The following is a 21,259-nucleotide window of genomic DNA, read 5'->3' as shown; positions in this document are numbered from 1 at the left end:
TGGGCATGAAGATTTTTGAGGTTTCCCTGGCAGTGAGCATGCATATGAACAACTGGATGGTCTCACAGTTTCCCATCCTCCCTCACCCTCATACTGAAGTCAAGGGAAGTAGGGATAGATTCAAATTTAACGAGTAAATCTTGAGACAGTGCAGCCTGAATACAGGTAAACACACTTTTCAAATAAATCATTTTTCTTCCTAAATCATGGTTTCCACAAGGCAGCACCATTTAATAGGCCAGCAATGGACTGTGAACCCAGAAACTCTGACTGAATTTGTGACATTGATTCTGTCTATGACCCTGAAAAAACTCAACCCCCCTACACTTCAGTTTCACTGTCTGCTAAATGGGTACCAAAAAGATTTGATTTAAGAAATTTTGAGGAGTCAGAACTTCTTCTCTCGAAAATCCTCCATAGAAAAATAATGTGCAAGAAAAGAAACTCCCAATGTGTGAGTACCTTTGAGCAGAATTTTCCAATTTAAATAGATTCTCATTTTATATAGTAGTGCTGTGTTGCACCACACAATCACTTTATGTTTTTACAGGGGTGTCCCTAAAGCTGTTTTTTTTTTTATTTTTTAGCTTTTCTAACTCAAAAACACTATCACTTTCATTATTCAATTTCTCAAAATATTGTTTTACTTCACTGTCTTAAAGTAAAAGAACTTACCGAATCTCACAGCTAACAAAGATTATTTTCCTATTTCCCTCTACCTTCCCCTCACCCAATATAAATGAACTCTTCCTATAAAAGATAAACTTTTCCTAAACGTAGTGTTTTCCCCGTACCTATAACTTATGTCTTTTCTTTAACCATACAAAAAATAAAATCAAGATAATTAACATATTGAAAACCATTTTGAATGTTCCCTCATGAGCACATTTGACTCTCACTAGGATGTTTTACCACTCTCTGAAGTGAAATAAATTGAAGAGCACCCACAGCTAACGTGGTTATCCATTCCAGGTGAGAATCTCTTGACAGCACTGAGACGATATGATCCTACTGTTCCCACTAGCAACAAGACAAGGTCACAAAAAGGGCAATGTGATCCAAGTCCTTAAAATTGACTTCGAATTAACTCAGGATAAATTTGAAGCCAAACTTCACCAGTTTATCCACAAGTTGCCTTAGATTCAAATCCTGTACAGGTCTATAAGAATAGGATATGCTGTGGTGGGCATGTTCCTGATGGCTAAACTCACAGCACTGCTCAAGGTTAGAGAAATGCCCTGACACAGCTTTTAGAGCTACATGTGAGTAAACGAATAGGTACATGTTCTTATGTTCATTGCTTAACACTGGAAAGTACAAAATTTATCTCCAAATATAGAGAAAGAAAGAGAGTAAAAAAACATTAAAAACCTTTTCAAAGTGTTAATGGGAAATGAGAGCATGTATTTATTCCATGTGTCATTGCTTTTGTTTTTGGATATCATGCTTTATCTAGTCCATTATTCTTATATTAATATTATTATAATTATTGAACTAGAATATGCTTTCTGTGACAGAGCCTCACAGTCTATGTATTCTTTGTCTTTGGACTTTCTCTTTCTGGGGGTTATTTATTTTCTGTTTTGCGGAGATGCTATTTTCTGGCCCAGCAGGCTAGAGAGTAACAAATACGCTGTTCAATAACACCCCCTCAAGGCAGGAGGAGAGAGATAGAAATAAACCTTTATATCCTAAAATTAAACGTGCTTCATCACTGATAACTTTTTTCTAAGATAAATTCAACTAACGGAGGCTCCTCTTACATAATTGCTAAATACAATTTAAAGCCTGCCTGAAGCAAGAAGAACCTGTTGATTATTTCTCCTTTCTGAAACAAAATAGTATTTTTCAAGGTCAAAACCATGGAAGATTTAAAGATCTTAAACACTTTTGGCAATTTAACCCCATCAATGGGGTGTCCTAAGAGCAATGTAGCAGCCACCTCATGAAAGATGCAGTGATGACCCTCACTCTAACCCTCCTTCCATCTTCAGAACTGCAAGGCATTTCCTGCATGTGTACAGCACTTCCATCGTCTGGGGCATTGTATGAATGTAAATTAAATTCATCTCAGCACCATGGTGAAGTGGGCAGTTTGTCTTACTCTGCCTATTGTAAAAAAAATTAACTGTAAATAGAATAGAGCTACTTGTCTAGACTCTAAGTTTCTTATCAATAGGGACTGTACCTTCTTGCATCCAGATTGGTAAATTGCGCTTAGCATAGTTCCTGGTACAAGGTAAACATCAGCTATGAGGCGGGGGAAGGAAGGAAGGAAAGAAAGAAGGAAGGAAGCAAGGAGAGTGGGAAGAAGAAGTAAGAGAATTATTTTGAATGTTTTGTCAGGATGCTCCATGCTCTACTATGGAAGCCCTTGTGTGAGCTTTGTTTGGAGCTCTCTCTGAAGGTACAAATAAGAGTTAATTGTATTGATTTTCTCCTGAACTCTCCCAGAACCGGTTTAAAATACCAAAATTAACAGGTGGCAGGGTTACAATTAGTGCAACAGGCAAGAAGCACACTGAATATTTTTGCAATCTAAATTTAGAAAGGAGCTTTTCTGAAAACTGGCAGGAGAAAAAAACTGAAAAATGTTTTCCTTTAGTTTCCTATTTAGATGAAAGGAGTGATTCTGCTTCAAATGCATTTGGTTTGAAAAGCGATCCACAAGTTTAGCTTGGAAACTAGGGAAGCAAGGTCATCAAGGTAACAATTTCTATTTAATTCTTAATTTACATTAAACCACAGGAAAATTAATCATTTCAAATAAGCTTCAAAGTAACAGTGAGGAAGGAAGGGGTTTTGCATTTTCCTAACCCCTTGCTGAGAGGCTATTGTATCCATTATCTTCCTGTCTTCTAGAAAGTGAGTGGTTGTGTTTAACTTAAACTATTCATTTACCCTTCAAATGTAACATATTATGAGATACTTCTCAATGAATATTAGCCACTAAAGAGTACAAACCCTCTGACAGCTTCCTTGAAATTCTGTGGTTACATGAGAATTTCACAAACCTGTCTTAACCACTGCACGTATTATAATTTACACATTAAATACAACAGAGTTTCACCTTAGGCCTGTTACCAAGAATAATCATTTTAAATCTTTTTATCCTTTCATAAAAGGATAATTATAAATGTGAAAGTGGCAGCAAAGGAAAGGTGTTAAGAAAGCATTTAAAATAATCTCCTCCTTTTGAATACAAGAAGGCTGATGACGAAGGGAATTAGGTGGGAGAGGAGAGGTCAAATCAATTTTTTGGGTGAGAGGTAACATGGCAAGTGCAAAGCATGACATACTAAACTGAAGGGGTGATAGATTTGTCTGATCATCCCAAGTGCAACCAGCCTGCCTTTGTGCTGGAAGGACAGGAAAAGTCATAAACAGTCCTCATTTGAATTTATTGGTAAAGAGCCATCAATGAAATGTACATGTAAAAGGTTACTTACTGCTTGTACTGCCCATGAGTTGGGGCTATCTAACAACTTAGCAGCTATATTTTCCCTGAAGATAAATAGTGTGATCATTTAATTTGTCTTTTGTTACAACCTGAATGCCTATAGTCTAATCTTGAAGTCTCTTCCTCCACACTACAGGTGCTTCCCTTTTGCTAATTAAACATTAACATTGTGCAATTGTTGGTGCTCTAAAATTGGTGTTTAATCACCTCTGACTAAGAGTACTACAGAAAGTCTAAGTTGTGTTCCAGACAAATTGTAATGAATACAAGATGTTTCCGTCCTTGGAAACATTACACTGCAAGTTTATACTTTATTTTTCAAGATTACTACTTCAAATGGCATTGTTTTTCCACAACTTCATTCCTTGAAGGAGTGAGTGGGAGTGTGGGATATGCATAAAGGATGTTCCTCAAGGAAGTATGTCATATTATTTTGGACCTCAAGTTAAATTCAAAGACATGAGGATTTTGTCCAAATATCACTACTTGTATTGTTGGGAAATTACTTTTGTTTTATTTTGTTTTGTTATTCTCCTGAAATGTACTGATTAATGGTAAGGCTTACATCCTCCTACAGCAAGCATCTGTAACTCAAAGTAATATTTTTAATATATGAAGTAATAGCAATCTATTATCAAAGCAATAGATACTGGGTTTAGGATGCAGACAAAAACATTAAATTCAGGGAATCGAATGTGTGTATGTGTGTGTATATGGACCTAAACTGGAAACCAAGACCCAAGCCAGATAAAAAAAAGACCCAAATTGTATCCCACTCTGTCCTTTGTGCTCTGAAAGCAGGGACGTGCTTGAACCAACTGTACAAGCTTGCAAGCACCAAATGCATGGGACAACTCCTAACTTCGCATTGAGGATCTCATATAGGTAGCTTGAAACAGGCCATGGTAGGAATATTTACACCAGCAAGAACTACAAATCAGGGCTCCACTCTCACCCTAACCCCCAGCCAGTTGTTCAGCACTTACCAGCCCACAACTGAAAGGAAAGCATTGTGGCCATGTTTTCTGACTCAAGTAATTTTTCATTCGGCCTTTTGCCATTTTTTGTTTTTTACATAATTGAAGATAAAACCATTATATCTGCAATAAAAAATCATTAAGAAACACAGTATCTAAGTTCAGCAAAACTTAACTATGGGAAACATGTTTATGCATCAAAACATACAGAAAGCTGGTTTCCTAAATGTTTAGTAGTCCTAAAAATGAGCATAGTTAGAGGCATGAAAGTGTTACAAAAGATTTGGAACTGCCCTTATTATCCCTACAATCTTGGGCAAGTCACCTAAACCCTGGACTCCATTCCTTTGGAGTCTGACTTGTAAACTGAAGATGTCAATATAAATGATGTCTTCTGTTCCTTATGTTTAAGATCTTCATGATAATCCCACAGAGCCTTCACTTGCCTCCACCCGGGGGCAATTTTTCCTGTCTTTTTACAGGAGGAAATAGCAGTCAGAATGGCTTATGGAGACTTCAATAGCAACTCCCACCCCTTTGAAGACTGTTTTTCATTTGATATTCCTACACTATCAAGAGTTCTCCTTCTCTGTATGTTAACTATCCACAAAGTAAATGGGTGGCATACTAAACCTAACTGCATTCTGAGCAACAATGTCCTTACCTCCAGTTAAGATTAGCTATTTCAGATCCAGAATTGTTTTATATAATCTAGGTGGGATATTTTAAAAGAAACTGCCTATGCACACCCTGGTGCTTAATGCACAGTGTTACAACATAAGGTTTTTGATACCATGCAAACATCTAAAATGCTGATGATTTTTTAAAGGTAAGTATGTATCATCAAAGAAATACAAAGTAAGTAAGTTATCAGGCTCTATAACCAGGAACAAATATTTGTGAGTAATATATAAATCAAAACTGACTAGATTGCCAGTGACAAAGAGAAAATTTAACTGATTTAAATATTTCAGAATCTGAGATCATACAGGTCTGAGAGAAATGATATTCAACAGGCAAAAATTAAATACTCAAGTGCTAAAGAGAAAATATTGACATATGAATAAAAGGGTTGAGGCTACTTCTGTAATTTGTTATAATTCATTAAAATGTATGGCAATTCATAACTGTAAAACAGATATGATTCCTATTGAAATAAAATATACAAAGTAAAAACAGGAAGTCAAAGGTGATTGCCAAGTAACTGCCAGATTCCTAAACAGGGACAGTTCTGAGGAATGAGTCACACTATGTATGTTCGGACATTGGAAAGTACAGATAATATGAAGCACAGAAATAGAAGTGTTTCCAAAACATGAACATGCTAACACCGTGTTTATGCCAGGAGCTTAGCAATTGATATTATTGTAAATCATCTACCTGTTATGCAAATGTATCTGCAATGGCATTGTTCAGCCACATACTAAACTATGGGAACTCACTTTCATTTGCCTATTTAACAAGGATGAATTTAGCTATTAAAGAAATAGCTTATCATAGTTCTAACTTTGAAAAGCATTCTGCTTCTTGCATTTAAACTGTACTTTTATATAATAATATAGTTATAGTTGAAATGTAAAAGTTTATCTATACAAAATCTGTCTTATTTTATACTATGTAAAATAATGATAATGATTATTCCTAACACTGAAAACTTATGTATCAAGCACTGCTTGAGTCTTTATACATATTGACTTTATTTATTCCTAACTTTATGAAATAGCTGCTATTTTTGCCCCATTTTCCAAAAGAGAAACGTGGAGTAAAGATGAGTTAAATAACTTGCACAAAGTCACACAGCTTGAATTCCTAATTGTCTGTACAAGTCTAGAGCTGTGTGTCCAATAAGGTAATTGTCAGTCCCACATGACTGTCGAGCCCTTGAAATATGGTGAGTCCAAATTCAGATGTTGTGTAACTAAAATACACACTGAATTTTGAAGTCTTGATACCAAAAATAATAATGCAAAATATATTGTTAATATTTTTATATTATTACATATTGCAATGATATATGAGATCATTACAATTAATTTCACCTATTTGTTTTTACTTTTAAATGTGGCTACTAGGACACTTAAAATTTCGCATGGGCATTACATGTGTGGCCCCCATCATATTTCTATCAGACAACACTAGTCTAGAATATATATTCTTCTATCTGTAAATATTGGTGCATCAAACGATGCTCTTGTTTTTTAAATCTCATTTCATTGACATAAAACAAAAGAGGACATGGAGCTAGAGGGTATTATGCTCGGTGAAATAAGCCAGGCAGAGAAAGACAAGTATCGAATGATTTCACTCATCTGTGGAGTCTAAGAACAAAGAAAAAACTGAAGGAACAAAACAGCAGCAGACTCACAGAACCCAAGAATGGACTAACAGTTACCAAAGGGAAGGGACTTGGGTGGATGAGTGGGAAGGGAGGGATAAGGGGGAAAATGGGGCATTACAATCAGCACACATAATGTAGGGGGGTGGGGACATGGGGCAGGCAGTATATACAGAGAAGACAAGTAATGATTCTATTGCATCTTACTACACTGATGGACAGTGACTGTAATGGGGTATGTGGAAGGAACTTGAAAGTAGGGGGAATCTAGTAACCATAATGTTGTTCAAGTAACTGTATATTAACGAAATCAAAAAAAAAAAACAGAGGAATCTCCAAAAAAGACAAGATATAGTGAAGGGAGATAAAGGTACAACTTTCAGAGATAGAAAAGAGACAGACATACTGGTTTATACCAGAAAAAATTCAAGATTAAATATATTGATTGGAAGATGTTGTTGAGGTTAGGAGTTATGTGCCAATTACAGCTGTGAAGTTACAACACTACTTGTTCATTCCATTCATCTCCATTCTGACATTTCTTACCTCCTAGGCTGATATTCTCATGTAGCTTTCCAATTTAAAATTTAATTAATGTTATTTTCCTAACTGTATTACCTTGATGATGCCTACATCATTATATTTGCATACATACATCATTGAGGCTTAAAAAAAGTGTTGGGCTTTTGGTAGACATTCAGTAACTATTTGTGAGTTTTAAAAGTTGACCCAAAAAGAAAACTTTTAATTTAGAAGCAATCACAAATCAAGAGCAATCCTTAAAAACAAATAAATAAAAACACACTCTCTGATACCATTCTTCATTTGCTAAAATCTTGTTCCATGTATGCAGAATGCCACAGCTACATCTCCCTGTAACTTCATTATACTATTTGCTCACTTGCACCCATATGGGTTTCCCTGCCATTCAAAACTAGGCAGAGATCAACAACCACGGTAAGGCTAGAGCAGGGCCAGCCCTCTCTCCATTTAGGCCACACTAATGGGCTGAGAGCACCTGTGGCCTTCTAAGTCAAAGGTATGAAATAGACCTCCAAGAATTATGACCAGAGTTTGACTTTGGGGCCATGCTCTGGACAGATCATTTGTCAAGGCAATCAAGACTGCTTCTATCATAGTCTCTTTCTAAAATCCAAGTGAAAAGTGAAAAGGTCTCTAGGAAATGATGAAACTGTCCAGTTCATACTCTTCACCAATCTACTGCATTACTATTAGAAAAGCTGTTATTTCTTCCAGTTGTGTGACAAAGAAACACAGAAGTTTTAAACTTTTAATATCAGGTAGACCAGGTTTGAGCCTCTTGCCAGCTGTACCTTGGTGAGGCATTTGATGCTAGGCAAGTTATTTAACTTCTATGCATCTCAGATTCTTAATCTGCAAATTGGAAATATTAACACCTACCTCTCAGAGTATGTTGAAGATACATGTACATACACACACAAGCACACACAAAAGACAGAGAAAATATGCTGGCAGAGTGGTGCCTGGTAGTCTTTAATAATAGTGCTTAATAATTTGACAGCTGTTATTGGTAGTAGTGATGTACTTAAGAACCTTAGAACTGATAAATCAGTATACTTTATTTAATTAATGTAACATTTTGCTTTCACCATGGTATAGTATGTAATGAATATCAAATTTTGCTTTTTTTCAAAACTTCTTATCCATGTTGTTTGAATAAAAGTCTTAGAACTCCATAAGCTGCCTAAAGTTTTAAAACACAAATGATAGTATAGGGGAAAAAAATTACTATCTGTGGTTCACTTAGTTTTTATATTCATTTCTTTTTCTCTGGATCAAACTTAACACAAGCTAAATACAGGTATTTTTACTTTCCCAGTCCAGAAACTGAGGCAAAGAGAGAAACCATTTAAACTGGTTTTAGAGACAATTGACTTGTAGTGGAAAAATCTGAATCCATCCATAAGTGCTACGGCACACAGTATGTATAATTGGCAATATTTAATTCAGGCTTCAGAATACTATGCTCTGTTTCTTTGTTTTTATTTCTTTGAATAAAACATAAGGGAAAGAGGATTTGCCATTAGAAAAATAAAAATATGATATGGGTCATTATTTATTTATTTTCTCTGGTGACATCTATTTAGCGTTAGGAGTGCTTCCATCTAGAGCAGTCCCTCTAGAATACCCTGTAGAGGTGGTTTGTGGGAGGCAAATTCCCTCAACTTTTGCTTATCTGGGAATTGTTTAATCCCTCCTTCATATTTAAGTGATAATCGTGCTGAATACAGTATTCTTGGTTCAAGGCCCTTCTGTTTCATTGCATTAAATATATAATGCCATTCTCTTCTGGCCTGTAAGGTTTCTGTTGAGAAGTCTGATGATAGCCTGATGGGTTTTCCTTTGTAGGTGACCTTTTTTCTCCCTCTGGTACTCTGTCCTTGTCCTTGATCTTTGCCATTTTAATTATTATGTGTCTTGGTGTTGTTCTCCTTGGGTCCCTTCTGTTGGGAGTTCTGTGTGCCTCCATGGTCTCGGCAACTATTTCCTCCCCAAGTTTGGGGAAGTTTTCAGCAATCATTTCTTCAAATACACTTTCTATCCCTTTTTCTCTCTCTTCTTCTTCTGGAACCCCTATAATGTGGATATTGTTCCATTTGGATTGGTCACACAGTTCTCTTAATATTCTTTCATTCATGGAGATCCTTTTATCTCTCTCTGCATCAGCTTCTCTGCGTTCCTATTTTCTGATTTCTATTCCATTAACAGCCTCTTGCACCTCTTCCATTCTGCTTTTAAGACCTTCCAGAGATTGTTTTGTTTCTGTATTCTCCCTCTCAACTTTATCCATTAGCTCTTGCATTTTTCTCTGCAGGTCCATCAGCATGGTTATGACCTTTATTTTTAATTCTTTTTCAGGAAGTTTGGTTAAATCTATCTCCCCAGGTTCCCTCTCAGGGGATGTCTGGGTTATTCTTGTCTGTACCAAATTCTTCTGCCTTCTCATGGCAATAGAGGTTTGTAGGCAGTTGGCGCGGGTGTCAGCTGGGAGAACAAAGTCCCTTCCTGCTTGCCTGTCTCCTTCCCTTCCTATGAGAACTGCAAACCCTAGCAGCTTGTGCTGGGCAGCTGCGTGCAGACAGGGCCTCTGAGTCTGGCCCACATGGCTGTGGAGGAGGCTCCGTGTGGCTGCTGTGGGCGTGCCCGGTCTCAGGCTGCTGCTCTGCTATGGTGGGGCCATGCCAGAGGGGGAATGGGTGGGAGGTTGTTTATCACTGTGAGGGGCCTCAGAGCTGTGCTGCCACCCAGGGGGTTACGGCTCCCAGAGTTCCCCAGGATTCCCAGCTGCCAGGATGAGTGTGCCGGGACACTTTCATCCAACTGTTTCCTGTCCCTTTAAGATTTTCAAAAAGCACTCGCTTTTCTTTTTTCCCAGGGGCGCCAGCTGTGGGAACCCACTCACAGGTTTTACTGTTCCATTTCCCTAGTATCCAGCACACAAGGCACTGTGTGTCTGCGCTCCTGGTGTGGATGACTAGGGCTTGGTATTTAGCAGTCCTGGGCTCCCACTCCCTCCCTGCTCTGACTCCTCTCCTCCCACTGGGGAGCTGGGGTGGGGGGCACACTAGGGTCCCACCAGGCCGTGGCTTATATCTTACCTTCTTTGTGAGGCGTTGGGTTCTCGCAGGTGTAGATGTAGCCTGGCTGTTGTACTGTTTCTTCTGGTCTCTCTTTTAGGAATAGTTGTATTTGTTGTATTTTCAAAAATATATATGGTTTTGGGAAGAGATTTCCACTGCCCTAGTCATGCTGCCATCTTGGCTCCTCCCTGGTCATTTTTTATTTAAAAATACAGAGGATACTTTAATGTTTGAAGACACATGTATTCAATATATGTTTATTGAAATGCAAGATGTAGATTACATGGCATTCACTACAGCTCCCTCATCTTGCTGGTAATAAACTGAAATCCAAGAGCAGTGTGGTGATCAGTTCAAGGTGACGGAACCAGTAAGCTACAGAGTCAAAGCCAGAACCTAGTACTGTTACAATGTACTATTCTTTCAACTGTACCACACTGTCATTTTTGTTTAACCTTTTTTAAACTTTGAGAGCATCCTCTTAACACTTGTAAAGTCAACATTTTCAAAATGTTTTGGCTGTTTTCATGGTCAAAATATATTCTCAAAATATTTCCATAGGGTGATGGGTGGGAAGGAGAGAGCCTTTCTCTGTAAAAATACAGGGTGGAAACATTTTGAAAATGCTATGAAAACATTTGGCTGCCTTAACGGCCTTAAAGAAAATATTTATTTTGGCCACAGTGACTAAAACATTTGTTTCCTTTGGAAATGCTTGCTGCCAAAATAAAGGTTTGTTTCTTTTTTCATATAGGAGCAAATATTTTAGTGAATAAAACATTATATATTTTTGTATAAACTATTATTTGAATACTGATTATGGCCACTCTTAGTGACATCATTGTGCACAGAGGTTATTTTGTAAAGAAATTAGGGATCCTTGTATTATAAAACTCCCCGCCTTACACAGATTTAACATTCTGAGGTAGCAACTGTATTGTGACAAAATACCTACACAAGTAATGAGAAACTAAGTCACCTTGTTAAGAAATGTGCCCTGTATAATGGTTACATCCATGCAAGTGAAACATCTGGATTAAAAGGCATTGTGTACATCAAATAGCCAGAAGACAGATAGGCTGACTGTACTTCTCATATTTTAGGCTATAGTTTTATTTTCCTGTGGAATTATTCTTAAGAATTCTATCTAGTTAGTGCATAATAAATATTAAGAAACTCAATTTGCTACTGCTTGGAGTTTACTTCTGATATTTAGCCTGACATCAGTTTATTTTGGCTAATGGTCCTCAACTCCAGTTGTCCAAATCCAGTTACCTAGAACTATACCCATGAATCCACACATGTATTGACTGCAGAGGCCTACCTACATCTACAAGTGATGGGGTTCCACTCTCCACCTAAAAATTCCACCAGTGTTAAGACTGTCAGGTTTACAACACACCATTGCTCACTACATTTATAGTCTAACTGGGAAGGAAAATAGAACAGGAAGACAATTTTTATCATAGAAAAGAGTAACCTGGTGATTCCCAGTCCTAGCAACACATCAGAAATACCTGTGAGGCTTTTCAAAAACAACTGCCTAGCGCTATTCCAGACCTACTGAATAAAAAAAGCTGAGTTTTAAGCCACAGTAAATTATTATAAGATCTAACCAGCACATAGCCACTGAAACCCAGATAACTCTAAGAAGCTGAAGTATCTGGGTTTGGTCTGTTTCTATTAGAAACAAACAAAGCTGACCTAAATCAACTGCTTGTTACCAGCATTGCATTTCTTGGCATTATTATTCAGATACAGTCAGATTATCTGACTATTTCTATTTCTGAGAGCCATCTCTTGTATTATCGCTTCCAGATTGTGAGACTAGTGATGCCACAGAGCTCTAAGATCCACAACAGCCCCCAGCACAGGGATCAGTAATGGACATTTACCCTTTTTCCTTTGCTGTGACATTCTATAAAATTGGCCTGGGCTTGGTTTGCCTTTAGAATGGGAAATTCAGTGCTTTCCTACCAATAAATTGGAGGTTGACCTAACAAGGCAGAAAGGAGATGTCTGTTCTTGTTATTTTTTCTATTTATGAAAAAAGGATAAAAAACAACTTGTTTCCATTTACAATGTATGTAATATAGATGTCCTGAAATTAAAACAAATGGAGGGGAAATAAATTGCAAAATGAGTCAGAGAGCACAAGGATGCACTCTGCAGTGATGTCCAAATGGTGTCAGGCAAGAAGAGTTTAAGATTCTTTCTAAAGTATACTGTGACTGCCTGGCTTTGATAACATAGCTTTCTCTTAAGTAAACATTAATGACAGAGCAAATATCCTTGTTGTCCAAAGAATTGTTTTCTAGTAATTTTCTAGTCTGTTTGTTTTAAGGCCTAATGCAAACCATACTAAGTAGACATTCTACATAATTAGAAAGAGTAGATTTAGAAAGACTTTGAAATACCATCAACAGAAGAATTTGTGGCCTGTAACCACAGCAGGGATGATCAGGGCCCTCCTTGAGGGTGACCCCAGCCCTCCTGCCTGCCCTCTGCCTTCTCTTTCATGCTCCCACCATTGGCTGGCAATCCAAGCCTGTGTTGCAGAATGCAGGCAGGCGTAGCCCAAGCCAGCTTGGAGTACTGCAGCCCAGGTCTGGGAGAGAGGTCCCCAAAAGTTCTGCCCAGACTCATGTGCTGCTGGTTGGGAAAGAGGAGCAAGGCCCAGTTCTAAGAAAAAAAGAAAATATTTTTCCAACTTTATTGCACAATGGAGCATTTGACTTCTAGGAAGATAATATATAAGAACACATTGTTTGGATAATATGTATTTTCCAGTCAGAGATATGAATGACAGTGAAGGGAGTTTAGCCTAAAATGTAATTTATGAAGTGAACTCATCTATAATCTTGACCATCCATATTGTCCAATATTGTTATTTGCTCATCATGATTCAGGCTGCACTCTTCCATAAACATGCATCTAGAGTCTTATTAAACTTAAAAATGAGAAGTTTAGGTATTTTTTTTAATGCTGCTGCTCTGGGAAGAATTAAAATCTATATCATCACTCAACTAGTCATGAGCATCTAGTAGAGGCAAGGTCCAATGTCAGGTGATTTGAATGAGGGACAATAGGAAATATAAAACATGAATTCTGTCCTTAAGTACTTTGGAAATGTAGGACACGAATTCATGAAAAGACATCTAACAACCCAGGAAAATGTAACATTAGACTTAAAGACAGGGTATTCAGTTCTATGCAGATTCAAGGTAAGAAGATCTCAATATGGGAATAGATAAGTAAAGTATGGGGGCTATACAAACTGACCAATTGCCTCGTGGATATGTGCTTACATCATCAGGATGTGATGTAAGTGGGGAAAATTTCATTAATATGCCTCCTCTCCAGCTGTGGGTAATAATATGTAATTTTTAGTAAATACTTCCTATGCACTAGGAATTCTTCTAAGTTCTTTATGTATGTTGACTCATTCAATACTCTGAATAACATTATGAAGTATGTACCATTATTGTCATTTGCATTTTAAAGGTCAGGAAACTGTGGCTCCAGGGATATAAATGGCTTTCCTAAATCAAAAAGCTGTTAGGTTGGGGAACTGAGATCAGAGTCCAGGCAATTGGAATCCAGGTCCAGCACACTGACTCACTATGCTATACTATCTCGAGTTAGCACCTAAAAAATCCTAGAAAGATAAAGCTATAAGGAGCCTTACAGAACAGTTAGTGCAAATTATTCCTTCTACACACAGGGAAACTGAAGCCCAAACTGGTGAAATGGCTTTTGCCTATCTACGATCGCACAACCTATTTGGAGAGAAACCATGGTTGCAAACCATGTTTACTGATTACCATCCCATAGCTCTTTCCATAGCAATCATTATAATTCCTTTAAATATTTCTCTTTTGCTTCATTTTTCCAATCTGGACTATTGGAAATGATGCATGTCTATAATTAGTGAATTGAATTTGACCATGTACAAGCAAAAGTTAATGGAAATGTTGAGGTACAATATGTGATATATAAAGTGTGATAGATGACAGATGGAGAGATAGAGATATAAGTTGATAGATATAAAAATATAACATGTACAATACCTACCAAAAGTCTGAAAGTAGATATTATTATCCTCAATTTACAGATTAGGGATCTGAGGCTCATAAAGATTAGACAACTTGCCTAATGTCACACAGCTAGTAATAAAATCCAAAATCTGTTCTGCTTGATTCTAAATTCCCATGTTACTTGTACTGAGTAGTGGTTACAATTTGAAAACATTTTACAAATTTTACTCCATGGAGAATGATTTTTTGTGCTTTTCTTTTATAATAAAGGTCATAGTTTACTTTTTAAATTTACATGTGGTTATAAGAGATCATTTTATTATTGGACATTTTACTATTTTCAAAGTATTTTTTCACTAAAATGTATGCTATCAGGCAGAAGAGAAATTGTTAAACCTAAATTCTCATTGGATAGTTTACAGTATGGGACTGTTGTTTACACAAATGTCAGCTTGAAAAATGAATACAAGTAAACAATCTTATACACATGCTCTATGAAAGAGCTGCATTCTGAATTATCCAATTAAATAGATATTTAGTGAGAACCTAGCTGGTGCAAAGTGCTCTGCAAGAGCTCCTCACCACATTAGGCCCACATGGCCAGTTCTGTGTGGGGCTTACCAATTTCATTCTTGAGCCCAGCACAGTTCCTGGCATAACATCTTATCCACAAATGTAGATTGAGTGAATTATAGAATAAGTTATGCCCAGTTCAAAAAATCCAACAGAAAATAGTGTGTAACAGGCTATTGTTAGAGTTGAAATGACTATAGCCAGACAAATTACATTTAAAGTGAGTCCCATTCCAATGAGCCCAATTCCAATGAAGTAGTTTGTCTTCTTCTGTGAAAAGTGGAAAAACCTAAGTGTTTATGTTTAGCTAATTTCCATATTCTAATTGGAAAAGCCCAAAACAGATGCATCCTGATTTCAGTACTTTTCATTTCCTTTAAAAAAGAATAGTATGTGTTAAAATAAGGTTATCTACACATTCTAGTCCCTGCAGAAATTAGAAAATTCTGTCCCACACTGCTCCTGAACAAACTCTTCACTGTTCCTTCCGTTTTAGATCTCAGCTAAGGAAAGTCTTTGATTTCATTGTATAGCTCATTATTATGAGTTTTGTTACTCTTGTTGGGTTATTAAAAGGAGGAAAATTAACATCTGACAAAATAACACCTAATATGTGTCAAGCATTATGATAAGGTTAACATCAACTTCATTTCATTCTCTAAATAATCCCATGACTATTATCCTCCCTATTTTAAGATAAGAAACTAAGCCTCAGGGAGGCTAACTTGCTGAAACCCAGCCAACAGATCCAGATTGTAACCCTCATCTGTTTGACTCTAAATCCATCATATCGTGTGCATTTCTTTCTCAGTCTAGTGTGAGACATGACTTTTCCTTCCTTAATTTCTAATGAACAGAATAACACCTCCTCAGAGTGGAAGAAAAAAACTCAACAATAACAGAACAGAATAAACACAGGGTTGAAGGGGGAAATTGTGCATGGGCATCTCACCTGAGGCATGAAACATCCTGTATTTCAATACAAAATCACTGTATCTGTATATCCCAAGTATAGGTTGTTGGGCTATTAATACCATATATGACTGTTCTACACATTATTGCCTTTAAAATAGCTAAAATAAGTGATGGAGATAAAGTTTCCTACCCCCCTTTGCTCTTCAATATGTCATGTGTATAGATGTACCTGTGTGTGTATAATTTTAACCTGTTTGATAATAGTATTTTGAACCCTATATAATATGCAGATTAGGATAAAAAGAGGCTAATTAAAATCATTTAAGTTTATGAGCACGTCTCCCATTTGATCTATGTGATCAGGTTATGAATTAAAAGGACATAAATTTAACAGATGTTCTTAAAAGTGTGCCATAAATGTTGCTAATCCTTTTAAAAATAATTTCAACTTACAGGTTATAGTAAATTTATAGTAAATTACCATAAGCCATAAACATTTAAAAATCTAACCAGTTACAGATAACTTGGATAAAGGCAAATCAGATAAAGGGAGCTAGGACTTCACACTAGGAGTCGTTTTTAAGTTACATGACAGAAGCCAAAAAGTGGACTATCAGTGTCACACCTGTAAACATGGTGCAAACAAAGAAATAAAGAAATGATTTAACAACTAAGGCTGAGTTGGAAGAAAACTAGGGAGAAGTGGAGCTGGTTCAGAGGAAGGAGTCAGTGAAGCCTTGATAGAGGAAAGGAGCCCTGTGCCAGGTTTCAAGATTGGATGGGAACTGGGCAGGAAGAGGATGCATGGTAGACACATTCCAGACTAAATTACTGAGAAGGAATGAAGTGTCTTGGGCCCAGATAGGAGACAGGCCTGTCAGGTAAAAGTGAAGGTACAATGGGAACAGTGGAAGTAAGAATTTGTTGTGTAGGTGCCAGGCACACTTCTGAGTGTTTTATATTATGTCACTTCATTCTGACAAAAATCCTGAAACTTAGGCCTAGTTTAATGATCTGCTCAAGGTCACACAACAGGTAGTGGCAGAGCAAGAATTTAGAATCTATGAAGCATGATTCCAGAGTTTGTGCAATTAGCCACTGCAATGATACATTAGAGGAAAAGCTTATTCAAGTGAACAGAAATAGGTAGCTATTTTTTTTCTGGAGTCAAAAATTAAGCTTTTCAATGTTATTAAGAGAAAGAAAACGCAGGAAAAACAGGTAAAAAACTAGGCATGTTCTCTCAAGACTTTTTAGTATTTATTACTTATGGGCAATGTGATTTACTACAAACTATAAATAAGTTTAAATGTATTCTTAAAAGAATTAAGAGCATTTACAGCACACTTTAAATGGATCTATTAGATTTATATCCTTTTAATTCATAATCTGATCACATCAAGTGGGAGAAGGGCTCATAAATTTAAAAGACTTTAATTAGCCTCTTTTTATCCTAATCTGCATATTACATAACTTTTGAAATACTGTTATCAAACAGAGGTTAAAATTATACACACACAGCTATATCCATACACGTGACATATTTAAGAGCAAAGGTGGGTAGACAGCTCTATCTCCATCAACTCTTCATTTCAGCTATTTTAAAGGTAATAACATGTAGAACAGTCATATACAGTATTAATATCCCAAGAATCTGTACTAAGAAATGTCATCCACAATTACCATTGTTCAATTTGGCATACTAAAATATATGGCCATATCCAAAATATGTTTAAGAATTATGTTTGGGGTTTATGACATTAATTTTCAAACCACACATATTCTCCTATATCTATCTATCATAGGACAAAATGCAACCATTGTAATATAATGGCAGTATTTTAATGATTAAAGATAAATGTCTTTATTCTTTAAATTCCTTGATTTTTCTATAAAACAGTGACCACTTAGTAGAAAAAGGTGAATAATGTGTGCAAAATTATGATTTAAACTTTCCTCCACTTCTTTCTAAAGAAAGCAGCCAAAAAATTGAATAAGTCAGGGTGCCTTTGAAGATATTTAATTAAAATCTAATCCCACATTCTTAAAAGCTCAGATAAATTAAGCTGTCATTCAGGAGATTTATGAATTCACATTTGCATATTACATACAATTCATCAATTACTCATGTTTGAAAGCAATGCCTTTCCCAGGGTGCTGAACTGCCAACAGTGCCAACAGGCACATGCAACCCACAGACCCATACTCCCGGTACTGGTACCTCAGAGAAAGCCATTTCCATATGGTCCTTCGTTTGCACATCCACAGCGTTCCAAGCATGCTTAGGAAACTATGACTCTTGTTTGATGGATTCTATTCAGCTGCATTTGTTTAAAAGAGATGAACATTTTACTTAATCTTGGTACAATTTTATAGTGGTGGCAAGTCAGCCCTTCTTCCAACTGGTAAGTTTTAAAATTTCAGTGAAGACACACAGTCACCTCTGAGCTTTGGCATATGCAGACAAAGTGGTTCAGCTGAAAATATTCTCTTGATAGAATAGTTAATAGAAGGCAACCATTTGTTTAGTATGGCATATTTGGGTAAGGTATATAAAAGTAAAAAATATATATCTGTGTGTATACATATATGTAATACATATATACACATACACACAGAAAGACAGAGACAGAGAGGTGACAATTTCAAAGTACACAGCTGCTCACTCAGAATACTCAGAAAGCTTTAAGATGTGGCAAAAAATAAGATGCCCAATACTTTTCTCAACTACAGTTTTTCCTAAAGACTATTTTTGGATTTAAAAAAATGGCAAGTCATTAATAGTGTGATCTCTACAAGCAAACAGATACAGAGACACATTTTCCTCATGAGCTATAAACTGTTACAGGAGACCTTCAACCTTCTGTACATACTGAAAAGAGAGGTCACTCCAGTTGTCCTAACGGGGAAAATGATATGCTTACTAGGCACCACATGTAACAAAAAGAAAGAAGCAATCTAAATGACCTAAGAGGTAAGCTTTTTCCAGCATAGATTAACAGTTGCCACAATATTTTGCATGGGTCTGTATCTTAAGACTCAATATATTTGTTTCCAAACAACCACAGGCTATAAAAAGTGGTGCTTGAACCAGGATCTCTTCTTTCATACACAATACCTTCCCCTCTTTTTCTAAAATTTGTCATCAGTTCCTTTATCATTAGAAATCAGAAAACTCCCAAACTTGTAGCAACTGGAAAATTTATATCATCTTCTCTCATTTATTTTATATATTTAAGCCTGTGTATTTGTGTGAGTACACACCACAGCAAATGACACAGAAATTCAATTCCATAAATATGTTTGAGTGTTCACTGGGTACAAAACACTGTGTTAAATGTTGTGGGGAATATAAAGATGCATTATACATGGTTAGAGCTCACAGTCTAATAAGAAGTATATACATGTATACTAATGACTAAAATCTTGACATAAATAATACATTTGAGCACAAAAGAGAGGCAGAAATAGCCAACCTGAACAGATCAAAGGAGATGGTATTTGATGTGGTCTTTAAAGATGAGTAGGATAAATACAAAGACTGTTTCATAAATGCGCATGCCTTGTAGAGGGGCCATGCTTATCTTTCTCCGTATCATTCCAATTTTAGTATATGTGTTTCTGGCAAAAACACATCATCAGAACTAGCTTGAGAATTTGGCTAATGTTCAAAGCAGTAAAAAGACCAATAATAATATGTGAGATAAACATTATAATTTCTTGTTACCTATTTTCCATGGTATATACAGATGGTTTATTATAAATTGTGCTTTTACATAATATAAAATATTGACCATTAGCCAATCTTAAAGTCCATTGTCATTGAGTATTAGCTTGATGCTGGACATTAGCTGGATTATAAAGACAGCAGTAGTGGATTTATTCTATCAAAAAACAGTCTCCACTTTTTATTCCTATCATCCTCTTAAATTTGCAATATCCTGATTTCCTCTAACAGGTAATAGAAATAGGTATGTATTACTTTTTGTCACATAAATTTAATGTAAAACATTCTCATAAGAGGTAATATTTTTACAATCTGGAATGGAAATAAATAATAGTGCAGAACAAAATATTAAGTGTGCGTGTGTAATGTCACTCTCCTTGGCTATAATTTGACCCTGAAAAAAAGTACTTGAGTGTGGGCCTGAACAAAAGAATCTCTCATGGGTTATCAGGTTAACAATATAAGCAAAACAACAGATTTTCAGTGTGTCCAAAGCTCCAGCATTCAGTATTGGTTTTTCAAGCCTTCTTCAGATCCTCCACCACTAAACCCTATTAAACCTACCTGGACTTCAATTATGATTAAGAAGCTAACTGTAGTTGTATTATAGTCAGAAAAAAACTCTATATGGACAGATTTTTAGAATGATTATTCATTATAACAATTCAACTAATTAAATAATGTCTGCAATATTTTATTTTAAATAATGCAGTATAGTGGGGATATGTACAACATGGGGTTAGTATATCTGGACAGTTAGTGATCATTTACCAGTATAATATTTTTGCCTTACAAAAACACAGGTCTTAAATCACTAACTCTTATTGACCGCTGGAAGTTGTCTTATTACAATATTTCTCCCTACATGAAGGTAATGTATCCTGCCTGCCAATTGTCTATCTTTAAGAAAAACATGTATCTCCGCACTTTTAGGGAAAAAACGTTAAACACTACATACCCAATTCACACATTTTTCGTTGTTTAAAAATTATATTTTTTGAGTCACAGAGCCCTAATAATGAATAATGTCTTACTGAATTACTAGAAAACAGTTCTTCATTTCTTATGCTTATTGTGGTAAATTCGTAATTTCTTATAGGGAGGAAAATATTTCCTAGGTGAAAAAGTATAGCAGAATTCAAAGGGAATTCAAGTATTCAATTCTGCTAATAAATAAAACTGCCACAAATCCAAATAATAAGATATTTTACCAGATATAGATCAATCAATTATAAGTTACTATTCTAAACATTAATTAAAGCTAACTGGTGAATTAAGAGCTGTTGGGAGCCAGAAAAGGGGAAAAAAAGCCTCTCAAACATTCACCATAAATAAAACATTAAGGTGACAAAACTCACAACATTGTCAGTATTCTAAGTTTATTTTTAAATATGTCTTAAGGATAGGGATAATATAAAAATATTTTATGCTAGTAATGTGTGAACTGTACAAGATATCTGCTCAATTTAGAGAGTATTTTGATATATTGGTTTTGTTCTAGTTCAATAGTTACAGAAAATCTATAAATTCAACTCCAGTTCTAACTGCATCATTGGATTAAAAAAGAAACTTTAGCTCAGCTTGCGGTTTAGTAAAAATAATAATGATAATA

General features: G+C 36.0%; 1 protein-coding gene and 1 non-coding gene across 4 annotated transcripts in view; both read right to left on the bottom strand.

Moving 5' to 3' along the window:
- Window positions 1-21,259, bottom strand: part of DACH2 (dachshund family transcription factor 2) — a 761,757-nt gene that overhangs the window by 507,842 nt on the left and 232,656 nt on the right. The window lies entirely within an intron of this gene.
- LOC118934498 (U6 spliceosomal RNA) lies at window positions 19,451-19,554 on the bottom strand. The gene has a single exon (XR_005033498.2). It is a non-coding gene; the product is annotated as a U6 spliceosomal RNA (small nuclear RNA).

Source organism: Manis pentadactyla, chromosome X (assembly GCF_030020395.1).
Source record: "Manis pentadactyla isolate mManPen7 chromosome X, mManPen7.hap1, whole genome shotgun sequence".
NCBI classification, from domain to species: domain Eukaryota; kingdom Metazoa; phylum Chordata; class Mammalia; order Pholidota; family Manidae; genus Manis; species Manis pentadactyla.
Note: the sequence above shows the minus strand (reverse complement) of the source record. Positions and strands in the feature narration are given on the sequence as shown.